Here is a 7,599-nt window from a genome sequence, read left to right on the forward strand (position 1 = left end):
TGGATGACTTCTTCTGGGCCCTTTCATGGCAGCATGTGAGGGTACTTTTGTCTGCCAAGGGCTATAAGGTTTTGTTTTGTTTTCATTTACATTATGAAATTTTCACTATGGAGGGCAGGGAAGCCTGCATCTCACTATATAGCTGAGGGTAGCCTCAAACTTGTGGTCCTCCTGTCTTAGCCTCTTCAGTGCTAGTTCTGTAGTCATGAATCATCATACCTGGATAAGAAAGAGGAAGTTTTATAGACATAGGTGAAGTATAAATTATGATAGTCATGGAAAACAGAATTAAGTTCCTCAAAAAGTTTATTTGGCTGGTGGTACATGCCTTTAATCTTGGTACTCAGAAGGAAGAGGGAGGGAGATTTCTGAGTTCAAGGCCAGCCTGGTCTACAAAGTTCTAGGACAACCAGAGCTGTTACACAGAGAAACCCTGTCTTGGAAGAAAAAAAAGTTGATTTGTCGTATAATCCTGTTTAGCCTCACTGCTGAGTATCTACCCAAAGGGGAAGGAGGTCAGAAGTGGCACCTGCACACGTTTGCTGGGGCACTTCTCACAGCTAAGTCAGGGGGAGGAAGTCTCAAAATCATGAAAGGGAGTTGTGGTACTAGAACTGAATCCTTGCTGCTCTTGTACAGGAAGAGTTCAGTGGACTGGTGACCCACATCTGCCTGTAACTGCAGCTCTAGAGGATCGGACGCCCTCTCTGACCTCTGTGAGGACTTGCGCGCACACGCACACACACATACACACACACGCATGTAAATAATTTTTACAAAGAAAAAGGGAGTCCCACTCTCTCTTCTCTGATCTAAGACGTACATTTTCTAAGGTCAAGTCAGTGCTCATGGAAATAAATTCATCTGAATTGGAAAATAGGTGGTACTTAGACTCATACAGTACAAGGTGTCTTAAAATTTGCTAAACGCCAGCTGCATGGACTTCTTGGTCTCACTAATTACTGCCACAAGTAAGCCCTCAACTTTTCTATGCAGCCTCGCCTTCTGCCATCAAGCCAACTGCATAGTTGAAGAGGACACCATCTTAGTCACTGTTCTATTGCTATGAAGAGACACCATGACAAAGGCAACTTTTATAAAAGAAAATATTTAATTGGAGGCTTGATTACACTTTCAGAGGCTTAGTCCATGATCAGCCTGGTAGGAAGCAGGCCTGGTGCTGGATCAGTAGCTGAGAGCTTCACATGTTGATCTACAGTCAGGATTGAGAGAGAGAGAGAGAGAGAGAGAGAGAGAGAGAGAGAGAGAGAGAGAGAGAGAGAACACACATTCCTGGTGTGGGCTTTTGAAATGTCAAAGCTCACCCCAGTGATACACCTCCAGCAAGGCCACATCTACTCCAAACGAGGCCACCCCTCCTAATCCTTCCAAAACGGTTCCACTAACTGGGACAAAGCATTCAAACATGTGAGCATATGGGGATCATTCTCAATCAAACCACCACAAACCCTGAAAGATTCAGCCTTTGACAAGGGGAAAAAAGTAATTATTAAGTCCCTGATGGGGAAACTTCCTGTGGGGAATGTTTCTATTTGTTCCCAAATAGCAGAAAAAATGTCAGGGCAAAGCAACAATTCCATCCAGGTCTAACTCATTAGTGTCACTTACAGGATCGTGGCTCTGCCATGTAGCACTGTCACTGAAAAGCCCATCCCAGCATTGTGATATCTTACTGAACTCCCCCATGCAACTTGCAGGCGTCCACATCCCCTGTGCAACTTTCATCTATACCCTGTGAAGAATCTATTCTCTTCCAGAAGTTACCACTTAGAGAAACCTTCTGAGTCTTAGAGGATTAATGAGCCTTGTGAACCTTTTCCTTCCCTCTACAGGAAAGCATTCAAACTCAGAAATAGTGGTTCCAACAGTCCCTGGCCTTAGTACAAACACCCTAATTGTCAACTCATTTATAAATGAGAAGGAAGGGAATGTGTCAGGAGTCTTAACTCAGAAGTGTGGCGCTCACCACTGCCTTCCATGCAAGCACTGCAGCCAACAGCCAGACCCCCCCCCCCAGCCCATGCTAACCTCTGGTCTAATGAACATCATTGCTTTCTTTCTATTGCCCACCTGCACTCCCAAAGAAACCCCAGACCTCCATGACTAATTTTTGTACCCTGAAGGCTGGATGCATTCTCAAATACCCAACATCTTTCTGCTAACCAGCTCCCCTCCTAGGGATCCTGATGTTGACAAGTAATAGCACAGGACCCTCAATGTGGCAGACACAATCCTGCCACTCACTTCCCTTCCCTAGTATAGCACACCACATAACTGACATCACACAAACCTCCTGAGCACCTGAAAGGGTGTACAGGAAGTTCCCTCAGCCAGTGTGTATGGTACTGGTTCACAGAGGGCACATCCATGGAGGATGGTGATGGCAAATACAGCCGCCACTTCCTCAACACTGTAGAGGCAACTACCATCTTAAGATGCTTCATCATATTATGTGACTGCTCGTAACTGCTAACATCCATAAAAACGGTAAGTGTGTGTGTGGAGTGAGTGGTGTATGGCCTGGGATGCAGTAGAAACAGCAGGGGTTTCTTGCCTCCTATGCAGATGACATAAAGAATGAGCCACATGTAAAAGACAAACTAGATGCAATTGAACTGCCTGCCGTCTGGCTAGTAATGTCTTAGGAAGAGCAAAAACAGACTCTGAGGCTAGAGGAACTCTCCTGACAGAGACACTACAAAGAATACTGCCTTCGGGAGTCTTACCCGAGGAGATACCTGCCACACTCAACTAGAGAAACATCCAAGAGATCTTAGTAATATCACTGAAGTCACATAGAGCCAGCAGCTGAGTAGGAAAGCTGGGAAAGGAATGGCTGCTGCCGGCCGGGCTTGCCTTTGATGAGGGTCCCTTGACAGCACCATGGTGGCAGAAGCCCATGCAGAAGAGATGGCTGTACAAAGCAGGATGTACCAAGACACCCAAACTTGAGCCCTAACAGTCTATTCTGGGGAGAACTAACCTTCTCTATAAGACTAGCATTGGTCCCCCCTGAGGCTGATGCACTTAGTGACTCAGTCATCTCCCAGTAGACCCTTAACAGTCACCCAACACACACACAGCCTAAAAGCTGATTTTGATTAAAAAAAAAAAATGCTGAGCCCTCAATTGGTCCAGACGGGTACCCTGTGATGAGATAATATACCAACTGGAAGTGGCCCCCCAAGCAGGAACGGTCATCTGATGGTCCTTTCAAATGCTTTGGAGCCATTTTGAAGAACCTGGACTAAATAATCAACCAAATCACAGTTCAACCATGCATGGTTAGTTACTTCCTCACCTGGTCCAGTTACCCCCATTCAAAGTTCACATTGGTAATACGCTTATGACTTGATCTCCATCTTCTAAATACAACCGTACTGAAAAGTAAAAGCTTCTGCCTTTTCCTTATCATTTTCTTGTTTTATTTATGGGGTGAGTAGCTAGGTTTTGCTGGGGACTTCCAGAATTGGGTCTCTGGTATAGGACTCTGGGAATATTGCCACCTTAACATTCTACATTGAGGACTAAGCACACACATATGGTGTGTGTGGGCCACATCTAAATCAAAGCCCTGCATCCCAGCCTTCAAGGTGCTTAGCCCTCTCACAAAGCAAAATGCTATTAATCTATCCCTAAGAATCCCAAGTAGCTCATGACATCATTGCTTGTCCTGGTAAGTTTTATGTGAATTTGACACAAGTTATAGTCATCTGAGAGAAAAGACCCCCGACTGAGAAAATGCCTCCATACTATCCGGCTGTGGGAAAGACTGGGGCGGCAGCGGCGGCTACTCTTCTTTTTTAACTTTTTATTGATTCTTCGTGAGTTTCACATCATGCACCACAATCTCTCATCTCCTCATCTCTTTATATCTGCCCTCTGCCCATGCAACCCCCCCACCAAAATAAAATAAAAACATAAAACAGAGCACAGAAAATGTCTTGTCCTGGAAGCTGCAGCGTTGGATCTGCACGACAGACCCTTTCACACACTCCAGCAGTTCATAGATGAGGTAGATGGTCAGCCCACTAGCTGTCCTGCACCAGCACCACCAGGGCGAGCTTGCCAACACTGCCCCAGCTAGCTCACCCAATGCTGCAGCTGACAAGTGGCTGGGTCAGCTCTCTGGCTCTCACACCCTGGAAGCCAGCTCATCCATGCCTTCACCATCAGGACCAGCTCTACGGTGTTGCCCATGCGAGGTGCGGGGCCTACTCTCCAGGGTACTCTCCAGGAACCAGCTCTTCCACTCTCACAACCTTGGGCCAGCTCTCCTGACTGCCTCAGGGGTGTGGGTGGGCAGTGAGGATATCCCCCTTACCCAGGCCACTTTAGTATGGGTGAGTGACAGGGCTAGCTCTCTCCTATACTCATACCCTTGGGCCTAGCTCACCTGCACCCCTGTCACCAGGGCCAGCTCTCCTGTGCTGCCCAGGGGAGGTGAAGGGCCTGGTCTGAGTATACAGCTGGTGTGAGGCAGGGACAGCTCTCCTGCTCTCTTGGTGTGACATTTTCTTTTTTTAGTGATTGCTGGGGGAAGGCTCCGCCCATTGTGGGTGGAGCCTTCCCTGGGCTGCTGGTCCTGGGTTCTATTAGAAAGCAGGCTGAGCAAACCATAAGGAGCAGTCCAGTAAGCAGCACCCCTCCATGGGCTATGCTCTGGCTCCTGCCTCCAGGTTCTGACCCTGTTTGAGTTCCTGTCCTGACTTCCTTCAGTGACGGACTATTATGTGGAGTTGTAAACCAAATAAACTCTTTCCTCCCCATCTTGCTTTAGGTCATGGTGTGTAGCTTTGTGAGTTCTTCTTTATTCCACTCTTCTCCACCCCTTTCCTTCCACTCTTTTAACCCTTCACGTAGAAAAGAGAGGAAAAAGGATAGAGAGGAAAGGAAAAAAAGTTCCCTGAATAAAGTTAGGAGTTGGAGATGGGCAATGTTATCCTTAGACTATTTCTTGCTGATTAGGGGTGTCAAGTTTCTTGGGGCAAGTTTGATCTTCAGATCAGGATATCTAATTTTTTCTTGATGTTTCTTCTTTGCACATGCCTACTTAATAAACCGTGGCTAACAACAAGCTGCCTCTCCAGGCTCGTTTCTATACCCTCTCAAAAGTCCCCGGAATTCCAGAAACTATATGCAGCTGGCAAAGTCACACTCCCAGCAGAGCAGGAGGCAAATCCTAACTGCAAAGCAGCCATATCCCACACCTGGAATTACAACAACACACTCTTGTAATATTTGTGTTTTTAAAAGAAACCAAAATTGCCACTACAATGGTGTTCCATCATAGTAATACTATGCCTAACTAAGGCATTGCTCAAAAGTCCAAGTCCACATTCTCCCCTGGACTGAAAGCATACCCCTTTAGTTGTGGGCTATAAACAATTACATATCTCCAAGATACAGTGGTGAGGCAGACACAAGATAAACATTCCCACATCAGACAGGAAGAATGCATTGTCCCGAGGACAGCCTGAAGTGCATCAGGGCAACTGCTAAATCCTCTAGATATGGTGTCACGTATACACCAGGGTGAGGGTAGCTCTTGGTTACCTTCCCCACACAGTGTGGCTGGTTGCAGTCCCTGTGGGGCCATGGCTGGCATTGTACAGTGGCTCTGATGCTATCTAGGGGTTCAGGAACAGGTTAATTTTCTCTAACAAAGAACTAAAAGGCAGGGGTGGGGCTTGGAGCAATGGCTTAGTTGTTAAGGGCACTGCCTGCTCTTCCAGAGGACCCAGGTTCAATTCCCATCACCTACATAGTGGCTCACAACATTTATAACCCCAGTCTCAGAGCATCCAAGGCCACTCCCCCACACTACATACACATACACATACTACACAAGCACACGTACAAAACACTCATAATTTTTAAAAGAATTAAAAAGCTGGAAAGGTGTTGTACTGAAAATATTGAGTTTTAGGAGAGCCATCATATGGTACCTGTAAATCAGTGTATTCTATTGGAGTCTGTTGAGGCCTGCTATCCTAGCATAGCTGTAGACATTTGTTTCATGCCTACCAGCCATTGACACAGAAAAATAGTTTGACTCAGAGCAGGCTTGTGCTGAACACATACCCTGTTATGTTCTGAGTTTTCTTTTTCTTTTTTAAGATTTCTTTTTATATATGTAAGTACACTGCAGCTGTCTTCAGACACACCGAAAGCATCAGATCCTATTACAGATGGTTGTGAGCCACCATGTGGTTGCTGAGAACTGAACTCAGGACCTCTGGAAGAGTAGTCAGTGCTCTTAACTGCTGAACCATTTCTCCAGCCATTCTGAGGTTTCTTAATCTTAAATTATACAACTACAAGTTCCACTTAGGCTGGGCAGTGGTGGCGCATGCCTTTAATTCCAGCACTTGGGAGGCAGGCAGATTTCTGAGTTTGAGGCCAGCCTGGTCTACAGAGTGAGTTCCAGGACAGCCAGGGCTACACAAAGAAACCCTGTCTCCAAAAATAAAAACAAAAAACCCAAAACAAAACAAAAGTTCCACTTAGGACCAATCAGAATAAAGAATAAATCAGAATAAATCAGAACTGTTCTGTCTAGCTAGCCAAAATAGCTTGGTCACTGCTGACCACTGGGCAGCACTTCCTGCACCTGCACATGATTTCTCATTGTCGTTTGTCCCTTGGTAAGCCCACCCTGAGAAGTGTTCAAGGTCCTGTCTCAGTTCCCTAGTCTAGGCTGTGATCATGATCAATCAGTCTTGGGGTGTGCGTTCAATAAAACCAGCCCTGTTTAACTGAGAATGGAGTCTGGGTGGTTTATATGGTGATTCCTGAACCCCAACAGAGTTCTTATTTTCATTAATAAAAGAAGTTAAGGTGGGACTGGAAAAATGGCTTAGCAGATAAGAGCAGTGACTGCTCTTCCAGAGGTCCTGAGTTCAAGTCGTAGCAACCACATGGTGGCTCACAACCATCCACAATGGGATCTGATGTCCTCTTCTGCTGTGTCTGATGAGAGTGACAGTGTACTCACATACATAAAATAATCCTAAAAAAAAAATTTAAGAAATGACATAATGAGAAGCTCAAAAACAAAGAATGACTCAGACAGAAGCTCAAGGACAATTTATTAGAGTTTAGAAGGGAATTCCCAAGGCAGACAAAGTGTCAAATTTCAGTTTCCTGGTAAATGAAACTGAGGACATGATTTAGCTCTAAGTTATAGTTGAGAAGGGTTTTATTGTAGATATGAGGGAGAGCACAGCTAGAGGCATCTGGAAATGTCTAGAGCAGAAAGAGAAAGAAGTAGACTAGACATGGCCAGTAGATTGAACCAGGCCACGAGAGGAGTATAGTGAAAATTTTGGTTTCTTTAAAAACTGAAATGGTAGCTGGGCGGTGGTGGCGCATGCCTTTAATCCCAGCACTTGGGAGGCAGAGGCAGGCGGATTTCTGAGTTCGAGAGTTCGAGGCCAGCCTGGTCTACAGAGTGAGTTCCAGGACAGCCAGAGCTACACAGAGAAACCCTGTCTCGAAAAACCAAAAAAAAAAAAAAACCTAAAATGGTAGCCAGGCAGTGGTGGTGCACGCCTTTAATCCCAGAACTTGGGAGGC

The sequence above is a fragment of the Grammomys surdaster genome, unplaced genomic scaffold (assembly GCF_004785775.1).
Source record: "Grammomys surdaster isolate TR1022 unplaced genomic scaffold, NIH_TR_1.0 270, whole genome shotgun sequence".
In the NCBI taxonomy this organism is placed as follows: domain Eukaryota; kingdom Metazoa; phylum Chordata; class Mammalia; order Rodentia; family Muridae; genus Grammomys; species Grammomys surdaster.